Raw genomic sequence first — 20,172 nt, 5'->3', positions numbered from 1 at the left:
TTTTCATGAGACTGATCACAACCAGCACTGCAGAGTCCATTAAATTAAGAAATACTGTTGTATACATGTGTGAATGAGCTGTGAGTAAAGTGCTGAACTAGAGGACACCTAAAGTGAAACGTCCTCATGAATGTCCATGTGGCTGAGCAGGAAGTTAATCTGTCATAGATGTGCTAAATAAGAATAGTTGGGTTTTATTTTATTACTTTTCCCTGGACTGTGTTGAATGACTGTCATCTACAAGTTCAGGCTACTTTTTGCTGAGGATTAATGCACGGGGAGACCTGAGAGAAAACTGAACAGTAGAGCTGTCTTTTCCTTGACCAGTTCACCTTACTTTCTCAAACTCAAAGTCTTTCCCTATTTCTTTCTCCTTTTTTATTGTAATAAAATGAACATAACATAAAATTCACCATTTTGATCATTTTACAATTCACTGTACCATTCAGTGGAAATTAGTACTGTCACAGTGCTGTGAAACTGTCACCACTGCCTAGTTGCAAAACATTTTCATAACCCCAAAAGGAAACCTACACCCATTTTAAGCAGTCATTCCCTATTTCCGTCTCATCCAAATCCCTGGCAACCACAAATGTATAATATTTTCCGTGTGTATGGATTTGCCATTGCTGGACATTTCGTATAAATGGAACCATACAATATGTGGCCTTTCGTGTCTGATTTCTTTCACTTAGTTGCATCCATGATGTAGCATGTATCAGTAATCCATTCACTTTTATGGCTGAATTCCCTGATCCTGTTTTCTTCATACTGTTTGAATACAAACTTTAAAATATGTTGAGGGTGCAGCTCTGTTTTAATGGCACATCTATGAGGCCAATTCATTTAAAGAAGGTGAAAATAGAGATATTGTGAAATGATCATCGTTGAGAAGCCTCAGCTAATTTGATAATGAAAAGTTTGGGAAATGTTGCAAATCATTATTTGCTTTATATTAAAAGCCTTTTAAACAAGGATTCAGGAGATTGTCTTTTTCTTGAGGTAACTTAAATGAGGCAGAAGAAAATAACTGCCCTTTAAAACAGATTTTGAAAGGATTCTATTTATTCTTAATAGACGAATGGGAGTACAGGTAGTTCACATCCAATATGGACTCCAAACACTGTTTATCATTCTAGCCACCACTATCGAATAATATTTCTTGAGAGTAATGCAGCTTAATTCCTGCATATTACTTTTTAAAATTCATCTATCAAGTCCATTAATACAGTATAAACAAGAGAAGTTCATGTTTCAGTGCAGTTCAAATATCACATATAAAGAACCACCAGTAAGAAAAATAATCCTATATCTCTTGCCAGAATGTGGTCAGCTCTGGGGTGCTTTGCTAGCTGAAAGACACTTTTATTGTTAAGGGAATAGAGGTTGTCTAAGAGGGATGAGAGGCAAAAAATTTTAAGTACTTGTTTGTGTTGAAAACAGTGCTAGGCTATCTCATACTCTATATCAGTCAAGGCTCACCATTTTACATATGTGAGAAGCGAAGTTAAAAGTGTTTTAGTAACTTACTAAAAGGCACGCAACCACTAAATTCAAGCAAGACTTCAATCCCAGATGTGTCACACTGAAGTTTGAGCTAATATTGAGATTAATAAAAATAGCACTAAATTAAAAGTTCTGAGGTATATTTTATTTTGTACTCTTTCACTAACCCTCTTTGGAGATAAATCATTTCATTTATATGGGCCTTAGTTTTCACAACTATAATAGTTGGAAGTTTGACTAGGTGACCTCTATGTAGCCTTCCAATTCTAAAATCTTCCATTAATTTGGATTCCTACAATAATTGCCCTTGCAATACATGCATGCTGCCACCAAGTAGCAGTAGAGAGCACTAGTTCCTTTTTTAACCCTAGTGGGGAGTGCATTTTGACATCAGACTTATCTGTGAATAGTACAGCCTGTTAATATAACTATAAAATAACAAAATAATATGGTATTATTCCCTGTAAAGCAGAAGCTTTACATTGTGTCTGTGAATCCTATCAGAATCACCTGTAGATTTTGAAACATAGAGGAAATCCGGAACCCATTGAATGAGGATTTTCAGAGATGGGATTTGGGTATCTGGATTTTTGGGCTCCCATCATTTGTATATTTTATTTTATTTTATTTTATTTTTTGCCTATGTACAACATTTGTCACATCCTCTTGAATCTTTAGCAATTTCTGTTTGTTTTAAAAGTTTCAAGTATTCCATAATCTTCACCCACTTTTCATAAGGTGTTATCTGTTATTTTTATTCACTCTTGTGCTTCTCCTGGTTGAAACTTCTTTTTTTCTTTTATTTTTGGGGGGGCCCTGCCTCATGCCTTGCAGAATCTTAGTTCCCTGACCAGGGATTGAATCCCAGGCCCCCAGCAGTGAAAGCTCCAAGTCCTAACCACTGGGCCACCAGGGAATTCCCAAGACTTCTTTTTTAAATGACTTTTTTTCCCACTCTAATTCATTTCTGGGATCAGTTTCATGTGGGAACATTAAACCAACCTTGCATTACTAGAATAAAGCCACTTTGATTGTGATATATTACTGTTTTACATACCATGGATACAGTTTGTGCTTTTGTTTACAAATTTTGCATACATGTTCAAAAGAGAAACTGGCCTATGATTCTATTCTTGTAATATTCTTTTTAGTTTTGATCTGAAGCTTATGTTGGCCTTATAAAATTTTTGAGCAATATATTATTTTCTGTTTCCTGGAAGGATTTATGTAAGATTACCAATATTTCTTCCCTGAGTATTTGGAAGAATTTACTTGGAAAGCCATTTATCCCTGGAAATCATTTTCTGTAAAGGTACTTCATTATACAAACAACTTTTTAAGTAGATATAGATTTTTTAGATATTTCTTTTCTTGGGTTATTCTTGTTAGGTTGCATGTTTTAAGAATTTGTCATTTTGGATGAATTTTCAAATTTATAAATATAAAATTATAATTTTAACAGCTTTATTAGGATGTAATTTACATACCATAATTTAACCCTTTAATGTATACAATTCAGTGGTTCTTAGTGTAACCGCTAAAAGACGTGTGTAACCATCACAACAATCCAACTTTAGATTTCTGTCCCCCCACAAAGAAACCCATTACACATTAACAATGTTTTTTGATTCTCTCAACACTCTCAGCTCTAGGCAACCACTAATCTCCTTTCTGTCTCTACAGATTTGCTATTATGGGCATTTCATATAAATGGGACCACGCAATATGTGATCTTTTGAGAGTGGCTGCTTTTCTTTATATAATGCTTTCATGGTTCATCCATGTTGTAACATGGATCAATAGATCATTCCTTTCTATAGCTGAATGCTATTCTATTGTACGGATATTCCACATTTTGTTTATTCATTTGTCAGATTGACATTTGAATTTTTTCCACCTTTTGTTTTCAGAAATATACTTCTATGAACATTCACGTGCAAGCTTTTTTTTTTTTTTTTTTTTTGCGGTACGCGGGCCTCTCCCGTTGCGGAGCACAGGCTCCGGACGCGCAGGCTCAGCGGCCATGGCTCACGGGCCCAGCTGCTCCGCGGCATGTGGGATCTTCCCGGACCGGGGCACGAACCCGTGTCCCCTGCATCGGCAGGCGGACTCTCAACCACTGCGCCACCAGGGAAGCCCACGTGCAAGCTTTTGTGCAGACATAAGTATTTATTTCCCTTAGGTATATATTTAGTAGTGGAACTGCTGGGTCATAGGGTAACTCTATGTTTAACACTTGCAGGAACTGTCAAGCTGTTTTGTAAAATGGCCACACATTTTGTAAAATGGCTCAGACTGTACTTTCTATCCAAAGGTATCCAAAGCCACTTTAGATGCAAAATGTTTAAAGTTGCCCTTTGCTGCTGCCAAAATCATAGCCACTGTGGGCAGTCTGCAAGATGGCATCTTAGGTTTCTGAGGAAGAAATTAGAATACACAAAGGGGGAAATAAGTGTACAATTACATAATGTAGATTTCATATTTAATTTTATGGGAAAAGCAATAATTAGTTGGCTTTTGGTTTTAAATGGAAATAGCCACTCATTGGGAAATAATTAGTCTAATTTCAATTTATTTTACTTTAAATCATTCTGTGATGAAAACAGTTATCAAAAAAGGTCTCCAGAATGGAAGGAGTGCCAAGTCAGAGGTATATAACATGTTTTAATTCTCTCGGAAGAATTTCTCTTTAATGGCTTTTCTTTCCTTCTTAAAAGAAAATTATCAAGGTACTTTCTGCCATCTTAAAACTAAGTTTTTAGTCAAATGAAATGGCTTTTCTGTTTTTGAAAATGTTGTGTGATGCTTTAATTTAGTTTCCCAGAAATGCAGATTGAAGACCTTTTATTAACTTAAAATATCTTAATTTCCAATGAAGATCAAACCCTCCTAAATTACCTGTAACTTAAATGGCATATTTATCATTTCTCTCTCAGTACCAGTGGATAACTTCTCCATCGGTGAAGGAACCATACAAAGCTGCTAGACAGAAAAGGAGAACTATAATTTTGGAAAGTGGTTGAAAAGGAAAAGCTACTGTTAGAATTGGTAACTCTTTCTTTTTTTTAATGCTACTAGAATTTATACCCCTTATATATCCGGTGTGCTAAAATTAAAACAGCATTAATGGTTATTCCTTAACGGTTAGCTGTCAATATTATTTGTGGTTCTTATGGAACACACCTAGGATGTTCCTAACACATAGTGTTTAATATGTATTAGATATTAATTTTAATATGATAAAGCTCTTGAAGTGACAAAATCCATATCCAGATACAAGGACACCCTTTCATGTGGGGTCCGTGCCTTAGGAAAGAGAGGGACGCATGTGATGTGTCTAGTGACAACCCCAAGATAAAATAAAGTAGGCAGAGCCCTTGGCACTTTACAGATATGAATACATTTTATTGTCATCACAATCCTGTGAACAGACAGTGTTTTACAGCAGCGCAGACAGGTTAGAGTCAGGTGCAGCGGGGAAGTGGGATCAGGCAGGAGAAGAACATGGGGAGAGTCGGGGGGGTGGTGGGCCGGTTCTGGAGCCTTTACTAAGGAAAGAACAAAAATCACAGATGATAATGACTGCTTTTTCCAAATGCAGGAATCAGTGGAAAAACTAGAAATGATCATGTTCAGAATTGTGATCAGGTATGTCTAAGTATGTAAAAGTCAGTTACTTTCCCATAAGCCAGATATAACACTAAAAAACAAGGAAAGATCCCATTCGCAACAGTCACAAAAATTAGTAAATATCTAGATGTCAGTTCATTGTTCACCTGAAAAAGTTATTGCAAAAGGATAGATGAAACATTTTGAACATATATGTTAACATTAATAAAATGTAATGTTAACATATGATCTATTAACATATAAAGCCACTGACAGAGGGAATGACAGATCGGTGGAAAAGTCCAGAAACTGGTCCCTGTTTACTTGAGAATTGTATTTTAACTTAGACAATTTTAAAGTCTAACTTGACTTTTTGTCTAATTGACTGATTGAAGCATTGATAATTCATTTAAACAGAAATTATATATTTGCATCACAGCATACACAAATTCTAGTCAGTCGAAAAGATGTAAATGCAACTAAATGCAAGAAGCAGATATAAAATACAGGAAAGAATTTCTGTGTAAATGTAGGGAGTACAGAAGCCTTCCTAAGTAAACCATAAAACTCAGAAGCCATAAAGTAAAAGATATTTAATTACATGAAAATTTAAAACTTTCCTACAGTTCAAGACATAAAGAAAACAAAATGACAGACACAAAAGTTTGGTAGTGTATTAACATATAAAGGTTACTGTTGATATAGAGAATAACCCACAAATAAATGAAACAAGATAACCAAATTTTAAAAAGGCAGGGGATGGTTTCTACCTGTATGAGCAAACAACTCAGAAGAAACACAGCTGGCTACTAGACAAATGAAGAGGGGCCAACTTCTTTAGGAAATGCAGATGAAAACCATGGGATTTTCTTCCCCTCTGATGGGCAGAAATTCTTAAGACTGATAACATCTGGTGTAGATGAGGGAACAAGCACACTTTGCCTATGTTAAGTATAATAAATGTGTTCAATCATGGAGCGAGGTTTGCAGCGTCCATCAAAGTTCAAAACTCTCTTGCTCTTTGACCAAAGACTTTTACTTCTAGGCACCTGCCCTCTGCCAGTACTCTGCCTTGCACAGAAGTGTGCATAAAGTCAGGCACCCGCAAGTCCAATGAGGGATACTTACGTAATGGGGAAAATCTAGAGACAACCCGGATATCCTTCAGGAGGGGTCTGATGAAGGAAATTAGGATCCATCTGTGGTATGGAGTAACGTGTGTGGAGAACGGGGAAGGTCTGTGAGCAAACTGGGAAGATGACCTGATACGTCATCAGGTCAAAAGGAAAAAGAGCAGGTGTAGAAAAGGACATGTCTATTATTCCACTTAGAAACCCACAGTGTTTGTATTTGTAAACACTATATATGTATATATGTACATATGGAAACACGCATATATACACTTATACACATTTGTGTATCTGATCCTGAAAATGCACAAAAGACTGTTAATGGCAACCACCTGTATGGAAGGGAATAGATCTTTATATTTTTACTCTAGTTTTCCTAATCATGTGCAAATTTAGAGTTAATTTTTTATTTAAAAGTTAGGCAGTCAGGAGAGGCCTAGTGACTCTTCTGTGGGCTTCTCTCACCTCAGGATGCACTTGTCGCGCCCTTGTTGTTTCTGGTTTGTCTTTTGGAGCAGACACCACTGAAACGAGCGTCTTGTCATCGCTTGCCAACTGCCTGCGGTTTTCTTGCGCCCTCCTAACCCTCACCACCTTTGTGAGATGCTGTTTCTCGCTGAGGTGGTGCCTTTCCCCTCACACACACCCCTCTTATACCTTGGGAAGTCCCGGGGTTTCTCAGTGGGCATTCTAGAATACTCATCCCAGAGATGCAGTGGGTTTTTCAGCCACATGCATTTGGGGAAAACTCTGTTCCTGTATGAATTATCCTCTTGGGAGTTCACGATTCACCGGAGCTCTTGAGACGCTCTAGGAAGTTGAGTCAAGAAACCCTTGTAGCCCTGTTAATTCAGGATTTCCTAAATTTCTATGACTGACTGTGGCACCGCTTTTCCAGTCACAACCATCCTTATCAGCTTCTGTCATAGACTCCCTGGGGAGCGCTGCTCAGACTCTGTCCTGGAAGGTTTGCAGTCCCAGGATTACCCGCTGCTTCCACACCCTCCCGGTCCCCTGCTAGCGCTCTGTCAGCCTTGCACCTTCTCCCTGCCCCCCAACTCATTCAGGCCACAGGCCCTGCCCTCGCTGTGGGATTTAGTGATAACGCCTGGGAGCGGTGGCCCAGCATAGCCCACGGCAGTGCTCGGTGTGGCTCACAGGGTTTAAAACACGCAATTTGAGCCCTTACTGGAGCATGGGAAGATGATTTAAAGCCAGATGTCTTATTTCATAATCCCCGTGTCTCTGAAAGTGGGAGAAACAGACTGGGAGGGCCGTATGTTTCAAGCAAAAGGGAGACTGTTTCTCTGTGGAAGTAAAGAACAGGCCCTCACAGTTAACAGGTAACGTAGGGAGTTTGTGCTGAGTCTGTCATGTTGGGCCTGTTATACTCATTTATATGACCATTGGGTCCCTATTGGCATTTGCATTTACTGCCCATGCTTGTAACTCCCCAGTGTCCCTGTCTTGGTCATGAGCCCTAATTCTGTTGACCTAGAAAGTTCTTTGTGGGAGCTTTCTAGCAGGGCTCTCCCGCAGTGTCCCCACCCTCCAGCCCCTATGTCCTAGTGCTTCTTTTACAATGCAGAACTCCTTGTTGTGCAGACCTGATTGCTCCTCGTTGCTCCAGGATCCGATCGATCCAGTTCCCAGGAGAGCGTATCTGCAGGGCCCTCTGCGGTCTGCAGTCCTGCCCCCAACCAGGCACCCAGCATCCCAGGTGCTGCCCACAAACACATGGAAGAATTCTCAACATCACTAATCATTAGAGAAATGCAAATCAAAACTACAATGAGGTATCACCTCACACTAGTCAGAATGGCCATCACCAAAAAGTCTACAAACAATAAATGCTGGAGAGGGTGTGGAGAATAGGGAACCCTCTTGTACTGTTTTTGGGAATGTAAATTGATACAACCACTATGGAGAACAGTAAGGAGGTTCCTTAAAAAACCAAAAATAGAACTACCACACGACACAGGTGTTCCACTACTGGGCATATACCCTGAAAAAACCATAATTCAAAAAGAGTCATGTACCACAATGTTCATTGCAGCTCTATTTACAATAGCCAGGACATGGAGGCAACCTAAGTGTCCATTGACAGATGAATGAGTAAAGAAGATGTGGCACATATATACAATCAAATATTACTCAGCCATAAAAAGAAATGAAACTGAGTTATTTGTAGTGAGGTGGATGGACCTAGAGTCTGTCATACAGAGTGAAGTAAGTCAGAAAGAGAAAAACAAATATCGTATGCCAACACATATATATGGAATCTTAAAAAAAATGGTTATGAAGAACCTAGGGACAGGACAGGAATAATGATGCAGACGTAGAGAATGGACTTGGGGATGGGGGAAGGGGAAGGGGAAGTTGGGACGAAGTGAGAGAGTGGCATGGACATATATACACTACGAAATGTAAAATAGATAGCTAGTGGGAAGCAGCCGCATAGCACAGGGAGATCAGCTCAGGGCTTTCTGACCACCTAGAGGGGTGGGATAGAGCGGGTGGGAGGGAGATGCAAGAGAGAGGAGATATAGGGATATATGTATATGTATAGCTGATTCACTTTGTTATAAAGCAGAAACTAACACACCATTGTAAAGCAATTATACTCCAATAAAGTTGTTAAAAAAAAGTTTCACACAGATAATTTCATATAATCCCATAATAACCCCTTTTCTTCCCCTACCCCTTATATTGACCCTCCCCTTTCCCTCTCCCCACTTGTAACCACTATTTTTTTCTCTGTATCTGTGAGTCTGCTTCATTTTTGTTGTATTCACTAGTTTGTTGGCAACAGGCTGGCTTCGACACTCATGGTTTCAGATCACACACCTCTTTGAACATACAGCCTTCACAGTCAGCCACAAGGAACCACCCCAAGTCAGGTAGTTGACCAGAGCCCAGAGTCAGCCTCTCTCATGAAGAAACACCTTGGCTTGAGATGAGAGAAAATTTTTCCTTCTCCTGATCCCAGGCCTGCCAGTTTCCTGCCTTGACATTTCTTTCCACAGCAAGCAGCCCACCATTAAACAACAAATAACTTGTGAGCAGTGGCAGTGCCAGCTTAATGAGTCTGGGCATCCACCCCCAGCCCCTTTCTGCACATCACCACCTACCCCTCCTTTGTTACACACTTATGAACATGTTCTAAGTTATTTGCTCGGTGTCTTTTTGAATCACGTTGCCCCTAGAAGCCTCACTCTAGCTCATTTAGACTAGGGTTTTCTGACTCAGACAAGGGCTCTATGCCATGGTTAGGGTTCTTAGATGTCATGGGATTCAGAGGAGTTCTTCTAGAAATTATGAGCTGAAAACTGAATAATGTCATAAGTCTTTTAGAATGACTAAAAAATCAGCCTGCAAAGCAATTTAAGGCCCAACCATACTTACTGACTAGGCCTCGTAATTTTTTAATTTAAATCTTCGGGGTTCACTGAGCTTCCTGAGTGCTGGGCTTAGGTCAGAAAAATATCTAGAGTACCGTCCTATTTGGCAACCGTATTGCATGGCAAGAAGCCACCCAAGTCTTCTAAAAGGGTGAAGCGTTGGTGATACTCAAAGGCCAAGCAGTCATGTCATGTTGAAAGTTGCTCTCTGGTCAGAAAACTGGAGATGTGGAGCGAGTAAGGATTTCTTTGCTTGTCTTTTCTCTTCTAACATAGTCTCCAGCTGCAAATTATGACACCCTAAAGGAAAACACATGTGGTGATTATTTCGCTGTATATTTACATCAAAGCATCATGTTGTACAACTAAAACTAATCCAATGTTATATGTCATTCATATCTCACAAAAAATAAAACTGGGGAAAAAAGGTTCAAATCTTAAAAATAATTCACACAAATGTGCTAATTGATTATAAATAAAATTTAAAACTCTGTATTAAGGCAGAGGTTTATTTTTTCTTTTACTTGTCTTCAATTTATGGATAATAATAGTTTATTATTATTTATTTTAACAATATTAATTAACAGTATTATTTATATTTAGTAATAGTATGATAGTATTACCCCATAATTACCCCTTAATCTCCTCTGCCTGTTATGTTGTGCTGGGCTATTATAGCCTAGCTGGAAATCCTAGAGATAAATTCTAGACAAAGGATTTATCTCTACTAACTTTTGTTATAAGAATTTGGGCAACTCAGCAAGTCACTGAACCTCTCAATTTCATCTGCCATAAGTATCATATTACTTATTTTTCAAGGTTTCCGGGAAGACGGTGATGTTTGCAGCAGTTTGTATAAGACTTGTCATATGGTATCATGTAAAGTAGTTATTATTTTTATCAATAAACACATACAATCCCATGCACATTTTCCTTTCTCTGTCCCTCTTTTCCTTGTGAAGTGATTGCCTGGACTCATGTCTCTGAGTCCATAGTCACTTAAGTTATCTGATCATAGACAGGTATAACAAATATCTGAGTAACCTTCACAATTTTCCATTCCTTACCTTTTAACTTTATTGCACTGACTCCATCAGTCTGTAGGCTTACCATATCTGTACAACAGTTCCATCACAATTCACTTGAACAGAGCTGGCTCCTTTAGCTAGCTTAGAAATATCAATTGACCACTAGATGTCAGACTTGCTCAGAAACCACATTTATTTCTTCACAACCGGTTCTTAACAACCGTTTCATGAAGGTCACATTTCCATCAGGAATCAATTTTATTTGAGTTTGCAAGTCTATGTTTCTTGCCAGTATAATTTGTTTTCTTCAAAGATAAAACTTAAGCACAGATTCTGCTATCTTTGCACCCCACGTGATGGAGTGTCTGACACACACTTGTCCATGGACCCAAGTTACACTGAGGAATAAAGACAACTGCAAAGCCCTAAATAAATCAAATGGCAATGAAAGACCAAATTCAGAGAGCGGTCTGATGACAGTGACAGTTAGAAGCTACATCTAAAAGAAAATATCTATTATGATACGAAAGAAAACAGTCATCAAAAAACGTCATCAAAAGACATCAAGCCTTTTGGAATAAAAGGTCTCTTCTTTTTCTTTAATTGCACTGGGATCCTGAACCAGAGCAGTGGGCATGTGAGTTTGCAATCTTGGAGGGGCTGTTTAAAGAACTGGCTCACAGGATAGCCTACATAAGTGCTTAGCGACATTAGTGCTTAGTTCAAAAAGTCATCTAAATGTGGTCTGAACATAACAATAGACATAAGCTATAACAAGACTGATGAGAGAGAAAAAGGAGAGTGAACTATAGAGGAGAGACCTCTGTGGCAAGAATAAATGTACCAAGGCACACAGAACATTATTTTTTATAAATTAAGTTCCTAGGGTCTAAAAGAGTGTATAGCAAGACAAAAAAAATAAATTTGATGTGAAATTTATTCATTTTACTTCATTTTCTTCCCTACATAGGTTTATAATCTGTGAATTAAAAATATAACTTACTTTTATTTTTGGACAGTCATACCCAAATTAATAGTCCAGAGCTAACCATTACGCTATGAACCCTCCATAGTACATTTCAAAGGAGCTATACTGTTGTCTCTTAAAAGGCAATATTATTCTGATGATTCTATCTTCATATTTGACCCTTGTTCTCAAAACTCCAGAAAGTAATCCTAGGAAACACTTTTCTTGTGTTCTGATGAAAGAATCTTAAAAAGTATCTATTTCAATTACCTACATTTTCAGGAGAAGGAAATACATACTTGTAGGTAATTAACTGTGCCTAGTCAGGGCAAGATAATTTTGGGGGTCGCTTTATGTCTTATGAACAGTTTGATCAGACAAGACAAGCATTCTTCAATGTTTTGCAAAGCAGGCAGGAGAGGGAGACTTTCCTGGTATGATATAGCACAGTATATCTTAATCACAATGGCCAAGGGGACATCCTCAGAATTTGAAGACAGTTGGCAGACTCAGTTCCCCAAGACCATGCTCTCACTCAAAGGTTAATACCTTCACTGGTGACAAAGGAGGCTCTTAACTTTATACCTTCTCAAAGTCACTCAAGCAAAACTTTGTAGGTTAGTGGAATAAACACAGGGCTTGGGATAGATGGCTTGGGTTAAAATCCTACCTGACTTGTCAATTAGCCTTGAGCTAATTCTCTGAGTGTCAGGCAAGTCAATTGTTAAGGTCAAAACTGCCCATTTAACCTCCTATTATAATGGTCAGAATTAAAGGTAGTTTCCTGAGAATCTGGAAGGGAAAAATAGACCTGAACACAACTCATGCAGTATAAAACGTGGCAGCATAGATAATTTGGGGAATCACGTTCTGTTTTTTCCAGGACAGTCTCACATTTCAGGTAACAAAATGTATTAAATGAGTAACTTTATGTAAAGTATTATTACACCTCTGTAAGATTTCTTTTGTATGTAGATTAATTTTTATTTATACAAACCTCATTTCCTAAGGGATTTGAAATGGCTTATAGGAGCAAGTCAGTCACAAGTAAAATAAAATTAACTGTATTAGTCAGCATGTATTTGCATATAAACACATTTATATGCTGGAAAAATTTCTGGGTTATGTTTTATTTCTAAAAATATACTCATGATATGTCTAAGAGTAGAAGAACAAAAATGTGCTTTAGTGTTCTCAGGAGGAAATGATTATTTCAGTGAAGATAATCAAGAAGGGCTCCATGGAGCCAGCAGAGCTGGGCCTGCACTAAAAGATGTCAATGGGTGAGTCTTTCAGGGAGCCTGGAGCCATCCTCATAAACACCTGTGGGCCACTTCCTACCACCACCCGCCCCCGCCAGATGGCTCCCTATGGAAAAGGTCTGGGAGCTGCCCTATGTGGATACTATTGTGATTCTTGCTTGTCCTACTTAGATTCTTCCTTAGGGGAGCAGCAATATTAGGATTCCTACATGGCATCTTCATAATGTCAGTGATATAAATGCAGTTATATAAATCCCCCTGCTCTCCTGCCCTTCCCGCCTTTTCCTCCTCTCCCCTTTCCACTTCTCTCTTTCCCTCTCCTCCCCTGCTCTTTCCTTTCATTTTCTTATTTGCTTTTCAGTTTTCAATTTTTTCTTTTCCTTCTTTTACCCCCATACCTACCTCCCCCACACTTTGAGGTTTGATTTGCTAATGACCAACGAAAACAGCAAATACCGGAGAAAGTATAAATGGATCAAAAGTCCTCAAACTAATTATCCATTACTTGAACTAATTACCCTAATGATATATTGAAACATAAAGTGTGTTCAACTCAGCCACTCATAACCTCTTCCCCAAATCTCTGTAAAAGGCTTGTGGAAGATCTGTTTTGCCCATTGGTGGATAAAAATATCATCTCTGATGAGCTTCAAACTGATGCCAAAATGCAAGTTCTCTCCTTGTTTCTTGTTGGAAATGAAGTTACACAGATTTTTACTTTTTTGTGCACTAAGCACTGTTACTGAAAATCCACTAGATTTAGATAATCATATTGGTAGAGTTGAGAGTTTTGTTTATATTTACCTCTTGGCAATCCTACAAACCTCTGCTTCACTATGCACCATTTCCTATGAGACCCTGCAATATTCAGGACAAAGATATGGTTTATCAGTGTCCCAGTCACTTTTGGCTTTTTGTTATTCTTTTATTAATTTCATAATTATTAATTTAGTTAATTTCATCATTACTAATTTAGTTTGGAATGTGCTCTTCATTAACCCTATGCATAATAATGCACATTTAGATCTACAAGATTTCTGACCCTAATTGTCTAATAAATAAACTTTAAACTGGTATACATTGCAGCTCAAAGAGACACCAACCATGATATACCCAAATACTAGGTTGTTGATACAGCTAGTATTTTTAATTCCATTCCCCTACCCATTTACTTAAACAATGACATTTCAATGCTTATATGCTGCTTATGAATTTGAGTTATATAAATAAATTTCAATATTCTGTTAAAGTAACTATAGTCAAATCACGGTATGTTTATTTATTGATTTGCCATCTGTGATGGTTAATTTTAGGTGTCAATTTGATTGGACCACGGAGTGCCCAGATATTTGGTCAAACATTATTTGGGGTGTTTCTGAAAGGATGTTTTTGGATGAGATTAACATTTTAATTGGTAGACTAAGTAAATCAGAAGACCACTCCCTAATATGCCCTCAACCAATCTGTTGAAGGCCTGAATAGAACAAAAAATCTGACCCTTCCCCAAGTAAGAGAATTCTTTCCTGACTGAATACCAGCCACCAGCACACCATATTCCCCCTGTCTTCAAACTTGAACTGAAACATCAACTGAAACATTTGTTATTCTTGAGTCTCGAGCCTGCTGGCCTTCACACTGGAACTAAACCATCACCTCTTCTGGGTCTCCAGCTTGCTGATGTACCCTGTAGGTCTTGGGATTAGCTACTACCCTCCACCAATTCCTTATAATCTCTCTCTCTCTCTCTTCCCATATATATATATGTACACATAAGATGATAGATAGCTAGATAGATGATAGATAGATAGATAGATCTCCTATTGGTTCTATTTCTCTGGAGAACTAATACACCATCCAACATTTAGTTTTCCTTCTTAACAGCATCCCAGTCTCCCTCCTTGGGAATTATTTCCCTCACAATGCATACACATTACATACACAATGTTTCACAGTGGGACTTTAGGTGCCTGCAATTCTATTAACAAGAATAAGCTGGATACCTTATTCACTAGACAATAATAAAGATAAAAATTGACAAGATGATAAAGATAATATTGACAAGATTAATAATCATGCCTACAAAGCCCTTACTCTGTGCCAGATCCTGCTCTGATTGTATTATGTGTATAAACTCTTTTAATCACACAGCAACTCTTATGTCCATTTCACAGACAATGAAAGTGAGGTACAGAAATTGAGATGGAAACTGGTGGAACCTGGATTTGAACCATAGACATTCTGACTCCAGAGACTATGAAGAGCCAGATAAAAGGTTTGGATTTTTACTCAGGAGGCAACTAAAAGCCAGCAAGAGGTTTTTCTTAGTAAAGTCATATAGTCAGATCAGGTGTTTCAAGTCTCCCATCCACACTTATTCGGCTATGTCAATCAGAGGAGATGACCCAGAAGCAGTATGGGGAGCCCAGCTGGGGAAGAGTTGGGGAAGCCTTGACTGATTGGTACAAGAGCTTCAACTGGGCCACTCACTCCAGGGGATTTATCTCTTTATTTCCAAAAAACACTAATCCGAGCCTATTATACCAAATAAGTACTTCTTCTCAGTAGCCCCCAAATTGTCACCCAGAAATCTTGTGACTTCCACTCAAGCAATTGGAAATTTTCCACCAGGATCATGACTCAGAGAGGCAGAGATTTGGAAAATGCCTAGAGTTCTCTCCTTGTCCTGTGGGCCCAAGCAGCATGGCCAATGTTCCCACTTCCAGGTATTTCATTTCCAAGCCTGATGCTCCAGCTTCCCACCAGCTTGTGTAAGTCCCAACAGGCCTCCAGAACCTCCTTTTTTAGCTAGTTAACTAAACTGGCTTTCTGTTGTTTGCAAATGAAGAATCTGAACTGATGTTCTAAGTTACTTGAAATTTTAGGACATTGTTTAAATATAACAATGAATGTTAGTTCATATTATTTCATGCACATTACTAAGTGATTCATATATATATATATATATATATATATATATATATATATATTGCTGTGTTTTATCTGTTTTAGACAGAAAATTACTCTATCAACCTCGATTTCAGCTAGCATAATGGGGGAGATGTTCCCTCCCAATACTCCCCAATATTCCAAAATTCCTGTCTACTGAAGTGAACAGAAATTAAATTTTATTGTCAAAGTATATTTAAATTGTGTTTCCTCCATCAGTTTAGAAAGTAAAACTCTCAAAAGTCTGGATCATCTAATGAAGAGATATATCATTAACATGGGTAAGTAATGATAATAATATAACTACCCATTCCTTACAGCATTTTAATGTGTCCTGATATTCTAACACTAGTATAGTGTAAAAAGGGACAGAAAGAATTTCCATATTCTAACTTTTCAATATTCCATAATAGGCTGTATTTTAACATTCAAGTGGATGAGATTAAGATGTACTTTTTTTTTTTTTTTTTTTGCGATACGCGGGCCTCTCACTGCTGTGGCCTCTCCCGTTGCGGAGCACAGGCTCCGGACGCACAGGCTCAGCGGCCATGGCTCACGGGCCCAGCCGCTCCGCGGCATGTGGGATCTTCCCGGACCGGGATACGAACCCGTGTCCCTTGCATCGGCAGGCGGACTCTCAACCACTGCACCACCAGGGAAGCCCTAGGATGTACTTTTAAAGATGAAACTGTTCTAGTACAATGTTTTGCTAAGAACACTCAAAATCCTGGGCTCTAAACATTTTTCCTGTTGCCCAAGATGCCACAAATAGCAAGTGACAGATCCAAAGACTCTAAGACATACTTTTTTTTGCACATTTTACTTCTCTGAAACTGGGATATATCTTCTAATCAACAGCATCCCGCAGTCACTGTCTCATGTCTTAGCTCTTACTACCTATGTATGCAGCCCTTGGTTGCTATTTCTGGTGCAGGACTGGGCAACTATAGCCTTCAATACTTTCGCCAACAGACCATTTAAGGACCATTTGAGGAAGGAATAATCGATTTGGTTGTTGTCTGAAAAAACTTCCACTGACATCTTCTGGTAAGATCAAGAAAAGGCCAGCATCAAAATGTACGGCAGGTTGCTCCTGATGTAGTCCTCTCCTAAGAAGTCCTACACCACTGTTCTCTTAATGACACAGATGAAAATACTTTGTGGAAGGATGAGGGTATCAATAACTGGGATGCAAAGTCATTCTGAATAACCAGATTCTGAATGAGAAGAAACTTTTGGAATCCTTTAACAATATATTTATCTCATATTTTTTCTCTTTATGGATATACAAGAGTGATATATGACTGAATGTTTGAATAAGTTCTTAAAAAACTCTTTCAATAAGTTTAAAATAAAATTCTTAGTGGTACAAAAGCATTGTGTTGGTTTAATTGACAGTGGTTTGTGGGCTATTTTTTCCCCTTTTATAGTGATACATAATATAATTGTTCATTTTATAATTGGTGAATCTTTAAAGTAATGAAATATAGTAGTGTTCCAACAAGTCAATCTATTCTTCATCATACCAAACTGCTGCACCCTATTTTTATATTTTACATTTTATATGTATGTGTTTTTATTTTATATATTTTTTGCCTTAAAAGAAAACTGGGGATCAGAATACAAGATCCAGATTAGCATATTAAACAAATGACTAAAGTATATATTATGAACCCATGAACAATTAATCTTACACATTTAAATGCAGATCAAGATTACTTAGAGATTTTTTTACTTATTAGCCAGGGCCAGGTTTCAGCAAGCCACTGAGTCTGGCAGACATGAATGAGTATGTAGGATTGCTTTCAATGGATGTAAAGAAGGCTTGTATACTTGGAAGTTACAGTTCGCTTTAGATCCTAAGAAGAAGGGAGCACAGACATACTCTCAACACTTGACTGTTTCATTTTAAAGGCATATAGGACTTCTGCAGCTCATCAGTAGGTTTAAAATACTTCCATCCAACTTTTCTATATTCCAGGTACTCTGCTTATTGTTGGATGGATAAGGGCAGGTTATAAGCACTCCAAATAGAGAGACAGGTACTCAAAATAAATAACACTGATATAATCTGTCTCTGGTGCTAAGATGAAAGAATGCACAGGATTCATGGGGAAGGATCCCCAAGGGCAAAAATATGTGGGAACTTGCTTAGTTTAAAACAAACAAGAAAAACCAGTTTGGGAAGGCTTATATTATTCTCTGCTTCCCCTTAATGGGTCTTACAGATTCTAACAAAAACATTAGAATAATTAATGTTAACTAAGTTGATTAACAGGAAAAAAACTGTGAGGAAAGTCTAGAGATTTTTCCCAACAAGGTAGAAATTTTAAAGGGACTTATCCCAAATGAATAAAGAAATCTTTAGATGGTTATTTAAAATGGGATAAGCAAAACAGACATTTATGAGATTAAAACACAAGGTTTTGATATAACACTACCTAAGGTTAAATGGACCAGAAGGGATCCCCTACTGGTCCCCAACATTAAAGGTCGAACAAATCCACTCTATTTACCCCAGTTTAAAACCTATATATCTATCTATCTATTTATCTATCTATATCAATTGATCAATAGATAGATAGATAGATAGATATAAAGGGCTGAAAAAATTACACTGAGATACCTGACCAATAATTACTAATTACTAATAAAAAAATAACTAATAAAAAACAACAGGCCAATTAATCAAGATTGACAAAAGGACCTGAGTTCCTTGGCTCAACCCCTCTCTGGGGATCCCAGAGCCTTTTATTTAAAAATAGATAAACTGGACAGGGGATAAAAAGAAAAACTTCTAGGACTCCTCCTGTAAGATCAAAACTTGTTGACTGAGTCCTAATGAAAACTAAAGTCAAAGGTATAAAAGTTGATAGGATCAAGATAAAGTTTACAAAAATTTATGTGTGTGTGTGTGTGTGTGTGTGTGTGTATATATATATGTATATGGGCTTTTTATGAGATGGTTACATCTCTTTTGATTATTTATATTGTGAGATAAGCATGTTTCATGGGGAAATGCTTGCCTTACATGGTATTATAAGATAAGGCATATAAATATGTCCCTCAGAAAATATTAATTACCCATACCAAAGAAAACCAATAGGGTTACCTGAACCGTACAATATACAGTAAAACTGGAAACTAATATTCAGGGGTTAATAACAATAAAATTAGTGATTTTGCTTCAGGTTTAACTTGTGAACTCAGAAAGAGGTTCTTTGTTGAATGCCTTATACAAATTTTGAAGGCATGATAAGTTAAACCCTGAAGTTCTAGAACACTTAAATTTCAGTTTAGTTAGAAATATTCTCACCAATATAGAAAATATAGTTGGGCAAATCAATCTTTTAATATCATTTAGGTGACAGACCAGTTCTTTGGGAGAGCTAAAAACAACTGTTTTTGTCTTGCATATCTCTACAAATCAGAAATACAAACTAGCTACAAGGATCTGAGACTGAGCCTAATTTCTTAATCAGGTAAAACCTGAAACCAAGGGGGGAAAAAGTGGCAGCTTTAAACTCAAACTGCTGGGAAGCCTCCCTCAGCTGAAAATCTAGTGTCCTTAGAATTTTATCAAGGACAAATACAAATCTTAAAAGTCTTTTCCACAAATACTAAAGCCTTAGTCAGCTTTAATTTATCCCAACGGTTATATATAAACTAGTAAGTTTATATTGTAATACCTGATTCATAACTTTTTTTTTAAGAGAAGCCTTGAGATCTCTAGTTTTCTCTGTTTATATGTCTGTGTATACTTTATACATATGAGATGTCTCTATCTCTGGAAAATATTATCAAAATTAAATTTATAAAAGAGCTCTATTTAATTGACTTAACAGTAAGTGCTTACAAACTGAATATTTCTAAATATAAAAAAACCCAACCCAAATGACTTTCAGGTTCACTTGAACTGGGAAATATTCAATATTAAATTGACATCTGGTATTAAGGTTAGTTCAAGTTTGTTGAACTAATTTATACACGTCTTTAGAGTCATCAACATTAAGTATAATACTTTTATTGTACCTCAGTTTAATAGAAGTCAAATAAGATCTTGTTACATCTGTTGCAAATTTGTCAGCAAGAAAAATAAATAACTTGGTATGATGAAATTCTTATAAGTAAATGGAATGCAAATGAGATAAGAGCTTTTGGGTGAACTCCTTAAAAACAATTATATTTTTTAAAATGTCTACTTAAAATTACCTCTCCAGTTATGTTAACTGGAAATTCTAGAGTTGTGCTAAATTAAGTTAAATGATGGAAGTTTATTGACTAGCTAGGTCATTTCCAAAGAAAATAAGATGCTAGAACATT

Source organism: Stenella coeruleoalba (genome assembly GCF_951394435.1).
Source record: "Stenella coeruleoalba genome assembly, chromosome: 1".
In the NCBI taxonomy this organism is placed as follows: domain Eukaryota; kingdom Metazoa; phylum Chordata; class Mammalia; order Artiodactyla; family Delphinidae; genus Stenella; species Stenella coeruleoalba.
The sequence above is the reverse complement of the archived record's forward strand: the minus strand, read 5'-3'. Positions refer to the sequence as shown.